We start from the raw sequence: 18,805 nt of genomic DNA, 5'->3' as shown, positions 1-18,805 counted from the left end.
TCCACATTAATTCCAGCACTAAGCTCAATTTGTGCATCAGAGGAGAGGGAGAGTATCTCCCCATAGCAGATGAGTAGTTACCATAAAAGCAAGCAGATCTTTAATCAGGCCTCTCTTATAACCATAAATGTTAACAGTAACATAAGACAGAGTAAAAACAATGGGGAGTCAGAAACAAAAACCTGCTACAAATATTATTACCAAGAAAAATATCTACAAACAACTTCTCCTTTCCCAAGCAATGGCTCATAATACTTTACCAATTTCTTCAGGATAACTCTTACAACAAATAATCTTTTATACTAAATCATTTCTACTCCCTCCCTGATCAGCAAGGTGCCATTCTCAGTAATAACATCCACTTAGCATTAGATAAGGGAAATTGTTAAACTTGAGTCACACCCCTTATTTAGTATTTTGATTTCATATATCACTAGCTATTTCCATCAAGAGAGAGAATTATCAGATGTGATATTATTTGCTTATTCTAACACATTCTTTAAATAAAAACCTACTATTGGGGCACCTGGGTGGCATCTACCTCTTGATTTCAGCTCAGGTCATGATCTCAGATGGTGGCATCAAACCCTGTATCCTGTGCTGGTCTCTGCACTCTACAGGGAATTTGCCTGGGACCCCGTCCCTCCCTCCACTTGTGGGGAGCTTTCTATTATATTTACAAATAGGGCTCCTCAAACTGTCACTCTGGTGGCAGGTTCTTCTATTAGTTTGAAAGGTATATAAAAACGCTTGACCAAAAAATTATAAGCTCCCTCTGTTCTCCGCTGCCCTCTGATCCAGTAAGAGACAAAAAGGATCATAAAAATTCAGTTTCAGAAATGGTGACCTTGTTTCCCACATACCTGAGGAATGTGAGGGGGCTTCAGCGATGTGGTGAGATATGGGAGGCCCTCAACTCAGAGCCAGTCTGTGGGTGGAACTATGGGCTCTGGGGGAAGCAACAGGAATTCTTAGCACTATCACCATCATAACTCTGGGTTAGGTACAATGGATGGCAGGAGATTGCTGGCTTTCCCACTGGTGCCAAATAGGTTGGGGAGGAAGAGTTAAACAGTGAGAGATTTTTTGACATGCCTGGACTGACCATACTTCTCTGGGGTGAAGAGGAACAGGAAGTATGGGGTTGAGGGGGACTTAATTGGGATAATTCCATCTTATTTGGCCAGGTTTTTGCAGGGTACATTTAATTAACAATTTTTTTTTGCTCTTAATACCTGAGAACACATTAAGTATAACAACCTCCAAAATGTTCTTGGCTACCTGTCAAAAAGAATGCCTCCTGAGCTCTTAAATACATAATTTTTCATGTTAGAATTTTTAAATACTTGATCCCTAGTACAAATAACCATCACCACCAAATTCACCACCACAAACATCACTTATGAAGTGCTTACAGTGTGCCAGGCACTTTGCTAATAATAAACACTTTACATCTGCAAGCTCTTTTCATCCTCGCAGTAATTCTGAGGTAAATATGGTTGTTATTCTCATTTTACAGATGAGGAAACTGAAACTTCAAGGGGTTAAGGGACACTCGGATTAAAACCTAGGTCAGCTTACAGAGCCCTCATTCTTAATACATTCACTTATACTATCTCACTTAAAAATGATGAGGTAAAAAATTCATTATCATTAGCAAATGAGGACTGCCTGTTTATTATTTATGGTTGCTTTCACAGTGTTTTAAGAAGCATAAAATGGTCATCTGTGCTTTAGTGCTACAATTTAAGGCCTGTGCAGATATATTTGTTCTAAAGCCCACAAAACTATTATTAAGAAGAAATGATGAATTTCAAAATCATCAGAAGTTTTTTTTTTTAATTTTTATTTATTTATGATAGTCACAGAGAAAGAGAGAGAGAGAGGCAGAGGAGACATAGGCAGAGGGAGAAGCAGGCTCCATGCACCGGGAGCCCAACGTGGGATTCGATCCTGGGTCTCCAGGATCGCGCCCTGGGCCAAAGGCAGGCGCCAAACCGCTGTGCCACCCAGGGATCCCTCATCAGAAGTTTAGATTCAGTTTTATTCAGGTCAATCAAATTGTCATATTTACTAAAGATGCTTATTGGCTTTCAATGTATTTCTAAGTTATTTATTTATTTAGATTTTATTTATTTAGTATTTATCTTGCATGTATGTATTTGTATGTATGTATATATGTATTTGAGAGAGACCGTGAGCAGGAGGGAAAGGGAGAGATAATCTGAAACAGATATGGGGCTCAATGCCACAACTGTGAGATCATGACCTGCGTCTAAACCAACAGTCAGACCCACTGAGCCACTCAGGTGCCCCATAAGTGATGTATTTAGAATAAAGGTACTCAAGGGACTGAAAAAGCAGATATCTCACTAAATAAGATTTTAATAAAATGAGTATCATCGGGGATCCCTGGGTGGCTCAGCGGTTTGGTGCCTGTCTTTGGCCCAGGGCGCGATCCTGGAGACCCGGGATCGAATCCCACGTCAGGCTCCCGGTGCATGGAGCCTGCTTCTCCCTCTGCCTATGTCTCTGCCTGTCTCTCTCTCTCTCTCTCTCTCTCTCTGACTATCATAAATAAATAAAAATTAAAAAAATAATAAAATGAGTATCATCATCACAATAATAATCGACTTAAGCTAGAATCATCAGTGGATTCTAAAACCAATCAGTGAATTTCGGAAGGGGATACAAGATATTTAACATATTCTTAAAGTATCACTTCAGAGATTAATCAGTATTTGCAAAGGGAGAGAGAGGTACTTTTAAAATGGAGGAATCTGGCAGATAACACCTTACCCAAATGATCAAACTTAACATCACCAACAACAGGGTAAACTTAACATGCCTCCTGTACTATGTCCTCCTCAATGCAGCACATCATCTACATACTATTCCTGCCAACAGTGTTTTACTTGAATCTCGTTATGAGGAAACAATCAGATAATTCCAAATTAAGTGATATTCTATAAAACATCTGACATGGACCCATCAAGTGATACGAAAGATAAAAAGCCTAGGAAGTGGTCTAAATTAAATTAAAGGACAGTAGAGAGATATGACAACTAAATACAAGATTAAAGTTGGATGTTAAGGCCACATGTTTGGATCCTGGATTTTAAAAAAATATCTCTAAAACATAACTAGAACAATCTGGATATTTCTTGTTCATAGGAGACATGCAGAAGCACTTAGGAGTGAGGGGTCTTAATGTCTACAACTTACTCTGAAATAATAACCACACACATACACATACACACACCACACAGAGAAAAAAAAGAGAGAAAGCAAAGGTGCAAACTCCTGATAACTGGTGAATCTAGAAGGCTATATAGGTGTTTGTTGCATTATTCTTAAGGCTTTTTTGTAGGTTTCAATTTTTGTTTCAAATTTTTGTTTAAATTCTAGTCAATATATAGTATAATACTGGTTTCAGCAGAATTTAGTGATTCATCACTTACATATAATACCCAGGGCTCATCACAAGTGCCCTCTTTAATACCCATCATCCATTTAACCTATCCCCCTTCATTAACCTTCAGTTTGTTTTCTATTGTTAAGAGTCTTTTATGCTTTGCTTCTCTTACCCTTCCCATATGTTCATCTGTTTTCTTTTTTTTTTTAAGATTTTATTTATCTATTCATGAAAGACAGAGAGAGAGAGAGAGAGGCAGAGACACAGGCAGAGGGAGAAGCAGGCTTCATGCAGGGAGCCGGACGTGGGACTCGATCCCGGGTCTCCAGGATCACACCCTGGGCTAAAGGCGGCGCTAAACCACTGAGCCACTGGGGCTACCCCGTGTTTTGTTTCTTAAATTACACATATGAGTGAAATCACATGGTATTTGCCTTTCTCTGGCTGACTTATTTTGCACAGCATAATATACTCTAGCTCCACCCAACTGTTGCAAATGCCAAGAGTTCATTCTTTTTGATGGCTGAGTAATATTCCATTATGTATATATGCCACATCTTCTTTATCCACTCATCACTCAGTGGACATTTGGGCTCTTTACATAGTTTGGCTATTGTTGATAATGCTGTTATAAACATCAGGGTGCATGTATCCCTTCAAATCTGTATTATTATATCCTCTGGGTAAATACCTAGTAGTGCAATTGCTGGGTCATAGGGTTGTTCTGTTTTTAACTTTTTGAGGAACCTCCATGCCATTTTCCAGAGTGGCTGGACAAGTTTGCATTCCTACCACAGTGTAAGAGGGTTTTCCCCTTTCTCTGCATCTTTGCCAACATCTGTTTCCTATGTTGTTAATTTTAGCCATTCTGACAGGTGTGACGTGGTATCTCAACATGGTTTTGATTTGTTTTTCTGTAGGTTTGAAATTCTTAAAAATAAAAATTTGTGGAGAAAAATTTAAAACCACAAGGTCTTTCTGGGCAAAGAGAATAATATATTATTCCATTCTCTAAAGAGCTATTTTTGGTACTTTTAAAGATCCAATAGTTTTTTTTTTAAGATTTATTCATTCATTCATTCATTCATTCATTCATTCGAGACACAGAGAGGCAGAGACACAGGCAAAGGGAGAAGCAGGCTCCATGCAGGGAGCTCAACATAGGACTCAATCCCAAGTCTCCAGATCACTCCCTGGGCCAAAGGTGGCGCTAAACCGCTGAGCCACCCGGGCTGCCCAGATCCAATAGTTCTTAAAATCAACTAAAGCTCTTAGTGGTTTTTATGTTTCAATTATCAACTACAATGGGAAAACAATTCCAGCTTGTAGGGCTGTTCCCCAAACCATTGCTATATTCATAAAACAGTAGCTGACCTAAGGGACAGCCACTTTCGATTGAGATCAGCCCCAGAAGGAAAAATCCATGGTCTGTGTACACACACACACACACACACACACACACACAACCTCTCTCCTTGCACAGAATCCAGGCTCCCTTACTTCCTGTGACCTTCCTAGACAGACCTGAAGGGCACCTGTCCAGCCAGACCTGTTTGAGTTCAGACATTTTTTTGGCACAGAAGTCTGTTCCAAACATTCTCACTAACCTTGGCTCTCAGGTCAGAAGACTTACCTAGTTTGCCTCAGGAGTCTTTGTCTTTGGATTCAATTCAATGGAACCAAAAATATTTATGAGGTACAAAGCATGAAGCTAGGCAATAAAGCTACAAAGATGAAGAAGTCAAGTCCTGGAAAAATCCTACCTTTAAATAAATGACTAAAGTACACTATGAAGAGTGTGGTGTTGGGGGTGTGTCCTACGAGCACTGGTGAGAGAGAAATGGAGCAGAGATGTCCAAACATCAGGGAAAGCCACAGAACAAAGGCCATATATGAACTGGAGGATACTTAGTCTTCCAGTAAGTAAAGGCATTCCAAGTTTAGGAAAGAGTACAGGCCAAGGCACAGAAGGTCAAAAGTTTGGCTCATTTGGAAAACAGAGACTAGAGTTCATTAGTTAAGAGTATAGGATTGGGGGCAGTGGACAAGGAGAGCTGAAGCACCCATCAATTTCCTGCCTGCTGCCTAGAGAACACTGTAGGTCTCTGAACTGGATTCCCTATTCATTTTCCCTCTTGGATGAAAACATCCGATTTCCAAAATTTACCGAACACTTACTATGTGCTCTAAGCACTGCAGAAGAATACTAACATAAACAAGGTTTTATTCTTAAGGAATTTATAAGCTAGTACAAGAAAGTAATGAAGAATAAATATATAGAGAACTCTAATATAGGAACACATTAAGGATTCTAAGAAGTATTTTTTTAAGTACTTGTAAAAGTTGAACTTCATAGAAAGAAGACAGATCTTTCAGTGAAGAAGACATGGATAGAAAAATCAGGGAAGTCTTTCTGTAGGTGGTAACAGATCTTAATGGCATGACATAAGTGAAAAGATGGAGGACATTCCAAGGGAAGGGATTAGCCTAAGATAAGATGTAGAGATGTCTCTGCAGATACTACCCAAATCCATGGATTCCTGAACGTTTCCCATGGATTCAGAACTAAATATATTTCTTTGACTATATTTACTAAATACAGATGAAGCTCAAACATTTTGGTCTAGTCTGTTTTTTTTTTTTTTTTTTTTTTTTTATTGCACTAGTAACTTCTGGCTTGGGAGGCAGGGGTGGGGAAGGTGGGAATGGACTAGATACCAAGTCTGATGGGTAGAACCACCTCAGAGTTGAAAATTGGCAATCTACTTCCTGTGTCCAGGGCAGTGACCTGGGGCGTTGGGCTTAAAAGTTGCTCTGTTTATGTAACCTCACATTTCCTACATAAAGAGGTCCTTGTGAAGTCGGCCAGTCTGTCAGTCCTAGTCACAGTCAGTTCTAACAAGCACCTGACCATGAAAACTGAGACCAGACTGAGGGTGTGGGAGGAAACTGGCCAAACTAGTTGGGCAGTTTTATTATTACTGAGCATTACATTTTCATCAGGGGGAAGGACACTAATATTATTTGACAGTATATTATTTGACAGAAAAAGTGCCTGCTTCTCCCTCTGCCTGTGTCTCTGCCTCTCTATGTCTCTCATGAATGAATGAATGAATGAATGAATGAATGAATGAATGAATAAATAAATCTTTAAAAAAAAACAAACGAAACTATTGGATCTTTAAAAGTACCAAATAGCTCTTTAGAGAATGGAATAATATATTATTCTCTTTGCCCAGAAAGACCTTGTGGTTTTAATGTATGTGCCCTGTTTCACATAATCCATTTAATAACCCAATGAGTAGTATTAACTCAGATGAGTAAACTGAGGTTCAGAGATTAAATAACTTGCTCAGTGTCACATGGCTAGTAACTGCTGTCCACATGAGTCCACAAATATTCAGCTCTTGTCTCACTGCTTATTACTTTCCCTTGTTCAGCATCAAACAAATTTTAACCTAATAGACACTTCCCTACAGATGAAGCTTTAGTCCAAACCTGCTTGTACAGTGCTTGAACTTTGACAATCTAATTTCTCCTCCTTCTTGTACTTTAATATTCCTCTGATGAGCTCCTGATGCTGCTGCCAATAGATTTTCTCTGTGCCACCATCTCTCCTTCACAAGACTAAAGCCTTGACTAAAACTATCCATTCTATTTTTTTTTTTTTAATCCATTCTATTTTGAAAGACAACCCAAGTCTTTGTTCTCAGATCTCAAAATTATTCACTAGATCCTCTCAGTTTCCCATTCTAAGCCTTTCAAGCAAAATATCCTCTCTTGGTCTCACTTGCTCATTCAATTCCTGTCAGCAAGTCCTGGCCCAATCTACCCCTCTGCTAAAACATTCACTCTGTCTCAGCGTGTCAAATTTGCACCTTCCATTTCAGTTCCTGTGAACTACCCTATTCTAAAGAAGGTTCTTGTCAGAGATGCTTTGGCTTCTTTACATTAAATAAGCATCTCCCCCATTCATAGCACTTCTGCCTGGACACAGCACACACAGGTACTGCTATGACAGAGTATGTTTCTGTTATTTATGTGGCTGCTCAGGCTCTGTATTGTCACCTGTACATTCCTCTGCCTACTCCTTTCTATACAGTCCCTCAAACTACAAATGCTTTGAAATCAAACACTCATTCTTACAGTTCACCTTTAATACAATGCAGAAGAGAGATGTTTTTTTTTTAAAGATTTTATTTATTTATTCATGATAGTCACACACAGACAGAAGAGAGATGTTTAATAAAACAGTTTAAACTGAGGCTGCGCTAAGCTTTTATTTTATTTAAAACATTTAAAAAATATTTTATCTATTCATTCATAAGAGACACAGAGAGAAGCAGAGACATAGGCAGAGAGAGAAGCAGGCTCCCTCTGGGGAGCCCCATGTGGGACTCGATCCTGGGACTCCAGGATCACACCCTGAGCCAAAGGCAGAAACTCAACCACTGAGCCACCCAGGCACCCTTGTGGTAAGATTAGATTAGATTAGATTAGATTTTAAAGATTTTACTTATTTATTCCTGAGAGACACAGAGAGGGGGCAGAGACACAGGCAGAGGGAGAAGCAGGCTCCATGCAGGGAGCCCAACGTGGGACTCGATCCCAGGACCCCAGGATCATCCTTGAGCCGAAGGCAAACACTCAACCGCTCAGCCACCCAGGCATCCCTGTGCTAAACTTTTAAAAGTAGTAGTAGGTCGGGGATCCCTGGGTGGTTCAGTGGTTTGGCGCCTGACTTTGGCCTGGAGCGTGATCCTGGAGTCCTGGGATCGAGTCCCACATCGGGCTTCCCGCATGGAGCCTGCTTCTCCCTCTGCCTGTGTCTCTGTGTCTCTGTCTCTCATGACTAAATAAATAAAATCTTTAAAAAAAAATAAAAAAATAAAAGTAGTAGTAGGTCAAAACAGGACAAAACAAAAAAAGCCCACTCTTGCTGCCCTGCAATACAGTTTGCATGTTTTTTATAAGAAAATCCTTCCTGAGAATGAAACCTTCAATCAACTAAATATTAGTTGATAAACCAGGACCTGCATTTTTTTTTAAGGCAAAGTATTACTCAATAGCTTATAAACAGCAAAAGGTTAGGTATGGGCTAAAACCCTTAGTTTCCCAACTTGGATCAGTTTATGCAACTCAGAAAGTAGAAAAACTTGGAATCTGGGCCTAAAACAACACTGACTTATTTCCATTCAAGTTATATTACAAGGGCAAAAAAAAAGTGAAGTTTGAAACTTTCCTTTCCAAGGCCAGATTCAGATAAACTGAAGGAAAAAGAAATAAATGCCATAAATCCAGCCTATGCAGCTTCACAATGACCTATTTATGTCCATTGAAAGTAATCTTCTTTCCTGTTCTTCAAATAGTATCTCTGTAGCTGCTGCCTCAAAGTTCATCTGAAACCCATGTGGCCTGGCTTGTGCCAGGTTCACAAACCACGCTGGTAAGTATATCCTTCCCAAATTGCATGACCTTGGTCCCAAGGACCAGCAAGCCACCTGGCTAGCGCAGAAGAAATACATAATCACCAGAACAAACAGCAACTCAGAAACAAACTCTTTACTCAAGGTGAGTGGCAGTCATCCGATCGGAAGGCATGGGTTATTCTTGCAAAAATCTGCATGCCTGTTACTGTTCCTGTTCACCCAGCTGTGCACCTGAATCCTGTGGCCCTGGACTGTCAGAACTGAAAGTGGCTGCCCAAGTGGGCTGAGACGGCCTCCTCCACTCTGCTGCCAGCATCACCAACTTCTGAATACGGTTTCAGAGCCATGTGGTCCATCTCCGGTCCAACATCTGCAGCTGGCTGCTGTCCTTACCTTTGTCCCAGAAGTCTCTGCCAATAGTGGTAGTACAGCTGTACTGACTAGCCAGGAGATGCCAGTTCTTCACCCTGGTGCCCACCCCGTCACAAGAGGTGAGACTACTGGCAGTCTCAAGAACAGCTGCTTAGTACAAAATGAGGGGTAGAAGGCTAAGGGTGGACAGACAATTCTGTAGCTCTAGTGATAGCAACTCTGGACATAGGATATTCTTCCAGGAAGGAGGCTATGATAAACATACCTATCATCATAAAAGCTTGTCACGTCCAACTTATCTTCCTAGTAGTGACATTCACTGCCCCACATTCAAGGAAGCAGAACTAATGTGTTTCTTTACTAAACAGTCAAGATTCTACGGCACTGTCTTTAAAATGGCCTATGTCTCAGCTAGGTGTTAAAAAATGAACTGGGCCAATCAGATTCTCTCTTTCTGGAATTCAAGTAGAAATGTGTAAACAATTTTCCCACTGGAAGCACAATCATGCAGAGGAGAGCTGAATCACGATAATGCTGGAATACTGCAATGAAGAATTAATAGCTCCCACTGTTTGAATCCCTGCAGCCACCCCCTAGCATGATACCTCCACGATATCTGGTTCTACCACAGCTATTTGGGGGCTCTCCTTGTCATTGATAATCACATCCCCAATTTGAAGTAGTACAAGAGAACCTCTGATCCTTGTAGTCAAAGAACTCAATTACAAAGCAGGACACTGCATCACCCAAGGGGCAGACTCCCAGGGTTAAACTATTTGGGATGTAATCCCATGCTCACAGCCACAGCAAAAGGGCAGCTCAGACCCACAACCTCAGCCTAAACCAACTCTTGGAGAAACCCCTTGTATGTGAGCATAGCCAACAGAACAGAAGGATTCAGGAAAAAGCCAAGGACCACTTTGATTTTTAAATAGCTGTGAAGGTATCCCACAGGTCACATAACTTAAGTTGCTAATTTTTATATAAAATCCAGTCTTGTAAATAACAGCATAATTTATCAGATTTTATATTTAAACTCATATTCCTTTCCCACAAATGATATATACTAGTCAAACAAATAAAAACTACTTTGTTTATAATTCACCAGGTAAAACAGTATAAACTATTGGTCAGCCATACTGATAAAAGCTATGTGGTTTTAGGAAAAGACACTTCACCTCTTTGAGTCTTAGTTTAAAATAAAGATTATATTAAAATGAGATGATCTGTAAGGAACTTTCTAGCTTTATTTTTTTTTAAGATTTTATTTATTCCTGAGAGAGAGAGAAATAGAGAGGCAGAGACACAGGCAGAGAGAGAAGCAGCCTCCTCGCAGGGAGCCTGATGTGGGACTTAATCCCTGTACCCAGGATCACACCTTGAGCTGAAGGCAGATTCTCAATCACTGAGCCACCCAGACATCCCAACTTCCCAGCTTTAAAATGTGACGGACTTCTACTCTCTGAGCAATATAGTGAACTCATCATTTGCCAAGATAAAAATTCATTCATTTAACAAATACCTGAGGGTCAGCCACTGAGGCAGACATGCAAGGAACCAGGCATAGAGCAGTGAATAAAACATAAAAATATCCTACTCTCATAAAACTTACATTCCAGTCTACAAAACAGACAGAGAAACATGTAAGTTTTTCAGGTCATGATAAGTACTTTGAATAAAAATAAAATGGGAGTAAAAAAGGAATAAAATGAGGGTAAGAGGGGCTAGAAGAGGATAGATAAGGAAATCAGGAAAGATCCCTCTGTTAATTAAGGTGACACGTGAGTAGATGTCATCTAAGGGAAGAAATGAGCAATCTATTCAGAAATCTGGGAAAAAATGGTTTCAGACAAAAGGAAGTACTAAGACCCTGAAAGGCCTGAGCGAACCCCAAGGAATGGCAAAGAAGTCAGTGTGGCCAGAGTGGGTAAGGGAGAGAATGATAGGAGATGATGTCAAAGAACATCAAAGATTGAACAGATTTGACACGAAAGGAAAGGTTTAAATGCTTCCAGCAGAAGATTCATACCAATGTGGTTTTTGGCTTCTGTGGGGGTCCATTACATTCCAAACCCACAGGCAGAAGGTAAGTCCACAGCTGCAATGTACCATCTATCTAATTTGAAACTAAGCAAAAACCATGCTGCATGCAGATGTCCAAATTAGTATAAACTTCATAAAGAAAATTGCTTTGGGAAGCCATATGATATCAAATCTGGAGTCATTAAGATTTTCATTTCTTTTAACTCTAGTTAAGCTTCTGTCAATTTATCCTAAAGAAAATACTATGATGGGCAGCCCCAGTGGCGCAGCGGTTTAGTGCCGCCTGCAGCCCAGGGCGTGATCCTGGAGACCCTGGATCGAGTCCCACGTCAGGCTCTCTGCATGGAGCCTGCTTCTACCTCTGCCTGTGTCTCTGCCTCTCATTCTCTCTCTGTGTCTCTATGAATAAATAAATAAAAAATCTTTTTAAAAAAAAAAGAAAATACTATGAAAGGAAAAGCCACATACAAGGATATACTAACAAAAAGGAATATTATTTATAATAGCCTATGTGACCAACAAGCAAATAAATTAAGGTGTAACAATAGATTAGGCAGACTCTTGAAAAATATGAAAATTATGTAGTAACATGGCAGAGAAGAAGGAGGATAGAAAACTGTATTTCTGCTATAAAAACACACCCAGCCCAAAGGATATATATGAACAGAGACTGGAAGGAAACAAAAAAATGATGGTTGGTTCTGCTGGGGAGAGAGGATTACTCTTTTTATAAAATAACATGTTCAGTGCAAACTAGATTTCTTTGTTCTGGTTTTCCTATTTTATTACAATACTAACACCCAGAATTAAGATAACAATAGAAATTCCTGTGATCACGTAGTGGACAAGAGGGCTACATCATTTCTGTTCCATGGAGGTATTTTTTTTTTTAATTAAAAAAATGTTTTTAAGTAATCTCCACACCCAATATGGGGCTTAAACACATGATCCTAAGATGAAGAGTCACCAATTCTACTGACTGAGCTAGCCAGCCACCACCCCTCCATAGAGATCTTCTTAGTAACCCTGCAATATGCTGATGTACATTCTTGAAGCTATCTTCCCTAGCCTTCAAGGCCACAAACATACTCCCGGTCTTTCACCTACCCACCTCTCTACTGACATGTTCTCTTCTTCCTTTTGGATCCTAACAACATTTACTTATTATCTGTTTATCATTTTCTTCTCCCTCTTGAGATGACTCTCAAGAGATGTATGTCTTCAGCCCCAGTCTCTTTCCCCAAACTACCTAATCACAATCTCATTGCCCATTAGTAATTTCCAGATGTGAGAACACACCAAACTCTACATGTCTTTAATCAAATCCTAACTACATTAAATGGTTTTCTCTCAGTTGACTCCCCTACATTCAACAGTACCAAGACTCTCCCATTCAGTGTAAGTGATTTTAAGCAACACTACCATCAAAGTCTACTACTATCATGATCTACTCTCATTCAGAACCACTGGTCTCTTACTGCCTCTGTCCTAGTAACATCTGAACACTAATATCTTAGGCCTTTGTGGTCCTTATTATTGCTTATAAACCAGATTACAGAAAATTCCTAAATAGTTTTTCTGATCCTGGCTAAAACACCAAAAACAAATTAAAAAAACTCAACCACCTATCCTTTGCTTTAAAAAAAAAAAAAAAAAGGCTTCAATGATATCTAGGTACTGTGAAAGTATCTAGGGGCACCTGGGTAGCTCAGTAGTTGAGTGTCTGCCCTTGGCTCAGGTTGTGATCCCAGAGTCCTGGGATCAAGTTCTGCATCAGGCTCCCCATTGGGAGCCTGCTTCTCCTTCTGCCTATGTCTCTGCCTTTCTCTCTGTGTCTCTCATGAATAAATAAATTAAATATTTTTAAAAAGGAAAGTATTCTATATGCATTTTCTTATTTAATCCTCATAACAAACCAGAATTAGACACTATTTTTATTTCCATTTTGTAGATTTTAAAAAAATAGAGATTTAGGAAAATAACCAGCCCAAGGATACAGATATGGCAAGTAGTGGAACAGGAATCCAACCCAGGCAGCTTGATCCAGAGCCTTTCTTCTTGATCACTGGTTACTCAGTCTAAGTCCTAGGATTGGCAATCAGACTACCACATAATCCTGCCTTAATTAAGCTTGCCATCTATCTCTGGGCTATCCTTATTCCCAAATGAGAATAGTAGAGTACAATATTTAAGATCCTTGGACTCTGAGGCTCAAATCCCAGCTCTAGCATTTAACACATGACCATGGACAAACTGCCCTCTTCTAAATATGTTTCTTCTTCTATATAAAATAAGAATACTAAGGGTGCCTACCTTATGCAGTTGGGAAGACTAAATATGATTTAGAAAATAGTAACCCAATGCCTGGCTCATGGCAAGCCCTCAGTAAGTGCTAGCCATCGTACCTATCATAATTCCAGCCCCCTGCAATTTCTGCATATTCTTTTCTTGCCTAGCTTTGAAGATCAAGGTCTTGCACAGCCCACAGCAATCTGTTCCTCTTCTGCATGCATAGAATGTTTTTTACTCACTTGTCATTAAGCATAAATTTATTTGTATTTTAATAAAAATAACAGTATCATTCATAATATCTACCGTATTCAGGGATTGCTTTGATCACTCCACAATCTTCATCATGACCTTCTGGAGTAGGTACTATCAGGATCCCTCTTTTGCAAGTGATCAAACTAAGGCACAGAAAGCTTAAACAGCTAACCTAAGGTCATACAACTAATAGGTAGAGGAGCCCAGCAGGTCTAGTTCCAGAATCCATGCTCTTTACCATTACTTAATATTTAACATCTGTTTCCATGTCTCCTCTAGGAAACTGCAAAACCGAAAAACAAGGATGGTATCTTTTCTAGATCCTCCATGAGGCCAAATACCGGCTTTTCTACAGATTGACAAGCAACAAATATTTGATGGATTGATATTCCCAACGCTGCACAGTCACTTGCATCAGGACCTAAGCCTTCTGTATTTATTCTGTTCTCTCACCATCCCTTTTCAATAACTATCTTTTTTTAAATAACTATCTTTAAATTACCTGCACCCAGCTATTATAAACATAAGTGACATTGATTACTATTCTGTACAAATGTGGGATTGGGTTCATGCCCTAAGACTTGGAAGAACCTCTCTTTCTAGACCTCACAATTTTAACTCTGCTATTCCAGAACTAAAAAGTATGCAAAGACAATCCCAGAAAACTTTTCCTCAATAGTTTGGCTAGAATTGGATTTCTTTTCATCATCAACACTTTGCTTCAATTTCATCAATAGCTATTTGAAAATATATTTTTTAAAGATTTTACTTATTTATTCATGAGAGACACAGAGAGAAGGCAGAGATATAGGCAGAGGGAGAAGCAGGCTGCTCGCAGGGAGCCCGATGTGGGACTCAATCCCAGGACTCCAGGATCACAACCTGAGCCAAAGGCAGACACTCAACCACTGAGCCACCCAGGTGCTCCTATTTGAAAGTATTTTAAAATGATATTTCTATTTGACCCAACTCGATTCTTCTTCCACCCCAAATACAAACACTACACAAATGCCTTCATGTCTACTCTCTCTGGGGGATGATCAATTTAAGGAAGAAAAATAAATCCTACTGTTTCAAGGCTCTTTCTTTTGCATCATTTTCTCCTAACATTCCAACCACATTTCATTTATTCAAAGGGACTAAAACCCTTTTATACTCAGTCCTTCCATACGGTACTCCTCCACTTGGAATCTGCTTCCCTAACTTTCTCGCTAACTCCTCTCAATTTTCAGGGCTGCTTAACTGTCATCTTCTCAGAGAAGCTTTCTCCACATCCTCACTCTAAATTGATGCCCCCTTTTTAGAGTCACTGGACTCTCAATTTATCCTTTACAGAACTATCACAGTTTGTAATTGTGTTCATTTGTTGACTAGTTAACTAATTTCTTATTTCCCCCACAGGACTATAAGTTATGAGGTATGAGACCAAATTATGAAAACACACATTCTGACTTCCATGTCTTCCTCCACCTTTCATGCTCCCAGTGGTGCTCTAGAGAACATGAAGCAATTACCTGCTTGCGGCCTACCAACAAACTGATCCACAGGACTTTGCAGATCCTCAAATAGCTGATCAAATACCTCAATGGTCTTTTGCTGGAGAAAGCCCCAGACTCCATTACCTCCCATTGTGTTGGCCTGACAACACTTAAAGGGACAACTGATGTACCTGGTCACTGTTTCTCTACATAGATTTTAAATTCTCCACAGTCCATTGAAATGGTCATGGTGTTACAAACCCTACTCTATATCTGTACAGGTGAACTTGCCAGATGAATGAATCTGTATTTCATTAGACATATACTTTCTGAGAAAAAGGCCAACAGGCTCAATGGTGGATGGTTCATTTCTGCTTACACATACACATACACAATAGTGGATGGTTCCTTTCTACTTATACATAAGCCAAAATGTAGAGCCAAACAAATTGTACCCAATGGCCAACCTAAGATAATCTAAAGAAAAATATACTCAGAATGAAGGGCATTACCAAGAAGGCATGGACCTGAATTAAAACCTAAGGAATTTAAAGAGAAGAAGAAATACCACAAAGAGGCATTATTAAGAAGGCACAGAATAGTTGGGGTGAACTCCTTAGATGTTCCCAACATTCAAAGCAATGGGCATGGATTCTCAAAGGTACTTCAATCTTGGAATAGCACCAAATTTCTTTAGGTCCTTTCAAAACACGTAAACCAGGTTTAGATTTTAGCTGGAAGCCAAAATACAACAGGAGTCAACAGTATAATAATTATTTCTCTTCCTAACCCCTAATCACAGAAAGGCAATCTGCTCTGCAAGGATGCAAAATCAGGACATCTAGATTCTCCTCTTGGCCTTGCTGTCATTAGCCCATCTCAACACTTTATCTCAGGTGTAAAATAAAGACATCAGATCTAATGTTCTATAGTTATATATTATTATGCTGTTATATAGGATTGGTACCCTAAACCATGGAGTTAACAGGACTATTAAACTTTGTACTGCTCAGACCAACCCAAATGTTTTCTCAATATTTAGTAACAAATTTGAGTAGGATATTGTAAACATGATATATATGCAGAAAAGGCAGACAAATGAATGGTGATACAGAAACCATTAGACATAAGGTGTGACTGTGAGAAGTGAAAATATTTATCTTTGGAAAGAGAAGTCTTAAAGAGAAACTAATAGTCCTTTAAGTACCAAGAGACAGATGTCACAATGATGATTTATTCTATTTTACTTTATAGGATACAACTGATCAGTAGGTAAAGATTGCAGGGAAGCATTTGACTCCATTGAAAAGCAAAACTTAAAAATTAGCTAGGTCTAGCAAATATATATACTTCCTCTAAAATAAACTGACCTCCTTTGTCACTGGATGTCTCAGAAGCTGCATGAGCAGCTTCAAAGACTATTTTAAGGCAAGAGGCAACAAACTTTTTGCAAAGGGATTTGAGGGCCACATATAGTCTCTGTTACACATTCTTTTTGCATGTGTGTTTTTACAACCCTTAAAAATGTAAAAACCATCCTTAGCTTATAGGCCACATAAAAGCAGGTAGTTTGTGGATTCCTATTCTAGAAAAGTGCTTTCCAATAGAAATATGAGTCACATGTGTAACTTAAAATTTTCAAAAACAAAAAAAGACAAAAAGAACACAAAAATTTTTTTAACATCCACATTCAAAAGGTAAAAAGAAAGAGGTGAAGTTCATTTTAGTATATTTTATTTAATCCAATGTATCAAAAAATTATCATTCTAACATGAAAATAAAATTACTAGTGAGATATTTTACCTTTTTCTAAAACTAAGTCTTTGAAATCCAGTGTATATTTTACACTTAGAGCATATCTCAATTCAAATTAGTCACATTTCAGATGCTCATTAGCTACTTGTGGCTAGTGGCTATCATACTAGACAGTGTGGTTCCAGAGAAACTTGTGTACTCCCACTGAGAAATAGAAGAGAGAACCTTCCAATCAACACTTTTTTTTTCTTACACTTACTTCTAAAGATTCAAATTGATGAAGAAAGAAAATGTATTATTAGTAGTAATGTATTAGTAGTAATGACTGCTGAGATGACTGGCAACCTACTTGGAAAAAGAAAACTGGATCCCTTCTTGTGCCTTACTCCAATATAAAGTCCAGATAGAAATGAGAAGTCAATCTAAAAAAGTAAAATACATTCAAAGGCTAGTAAAGATAAAAGAATGCCAAAAAAAGGGGGTAGGGGATGTTATTTTTAACCACCAGATTGGAAAGATCGAGAAAGAGTGATTTCCTCAAACTCAATAAAACTGTTTTACAAATCAGATACTATAGGTGGGAACATACACATATATGACCTTTCTTAAGGGCAGCTTTATAATCTGTATAAATATGTACCTCACTTCTGGAAATTTACCCTAAGAGGGGATCCCTGGGTGGCTCAGTGGTTTAGCGCCTGCCTTCGGCCCAGGGCGTGATCCTGAAGTCCTGGGATCAAGCCCCACGTCGGGCTCCCTGCATGGAGCCTGCTTCTCCCTCTGCCTGTGTCTCTGCCTCTCTCTCTCTGTGTGTCTCTCTCATGAAAAAACAAACAAAATCTTTAAAAAAAAAAAAAAAAAAAGAAATTTACCCTAAGAGGTAGTGATACAGGGCAAAAAGATGAAGGCATAAGGATATTCACTGAAGGATGATCCATGAGAGGGAATAGCTGGAAGTAATTTAAATGTCCACCAATAGGACAGATCAAATAAAATAAGGTCATTAAAATAATGTAGGTTTCTTACAGAAAGATGTTGAAATTGCTGAGGGGGAAATGCAAGTTATTGAACAGCATGTGTTACCTCATTTATGTAAAATGCCAAGTTTCAGATAAGTTCATAAAGAGACATCAGAAGGGTATTTAATAAAATGTATGCAATGATTATGTCTGATAGGGGTAGGTTTGGGATCATTTTCTTTGGACACGATTATATAGGTTTATCTTCATTTTTTTTTATGATGATCACCTGACACCTTTTATCCCAGAGAAGTTTTTATAACCTTCTCAGCATGATGTTATTTTTCAACTAACACTTTTAGAAATATCTTTTATATGTGTAATTTTACAGAGTATGCTACATGCACCACAGTGTGGTGAACACATTTTTTCCACTGAGAGAACACTCTTAATGCTCACATGCAACTAGTACTCTTAGGAATATCTTTTTATACATGTGACTTTACAGAGCATACTATCTACAGCATAGTGTGGTGAATTCATTCACTCACTGAAATACTGCTCTGATTCAAGGAATTATTAGCACTCTTAGAAACACAGTTTAAACATGTGTCTTTACATAGTGTCACACATGTACCACGAAGTGGTGACATTATTGTAAATGCAATAATTAACATGGTGATTTTTATATTTTCTGATTAATATAAAACTTATTTTATTAATTTTAAAAATTCTTGGGGAAAATTAAAAAGGAAATATTAAAAGTAAACAAACAGCCTCTTCTTTTCATAGGTTAGAGAGATAGTGGGG

At 38.8% G+C, this 18,805-nt stretch overlaps 1 protein-coding gene across 15 annotated transcripts in view; it reads right to left on the bottom strand.

The window, feature by feature from the left end:
- Positions 1 to 18,805, bottom strand: part of CPEB3 (cytoplasmic polyadenylation element binding protein 3) — a 199,551-nt gene that overhangs the window by 56,940 nt on the left and 123,806 nt on the right. The window lies entirely within an intron of this gene.

This window comes from Canis lupus, chromosome 29 (assembly GCF_048164855.1).
Source record: "Canis lupus baileyi chromosome 29, mCanLup2.hap1, whole genome shotgun sequence".
NCBI lineage: Eukaryota > Metazoa > Chordata > Mammalia > Carnivora > Canidae > Canis > Canis lupus.
The sequence above is the reverse complement of the archived record's forward strand: the minus strand, read 5'-3'. Positions and strand labels throughout refer to the sequence as shown.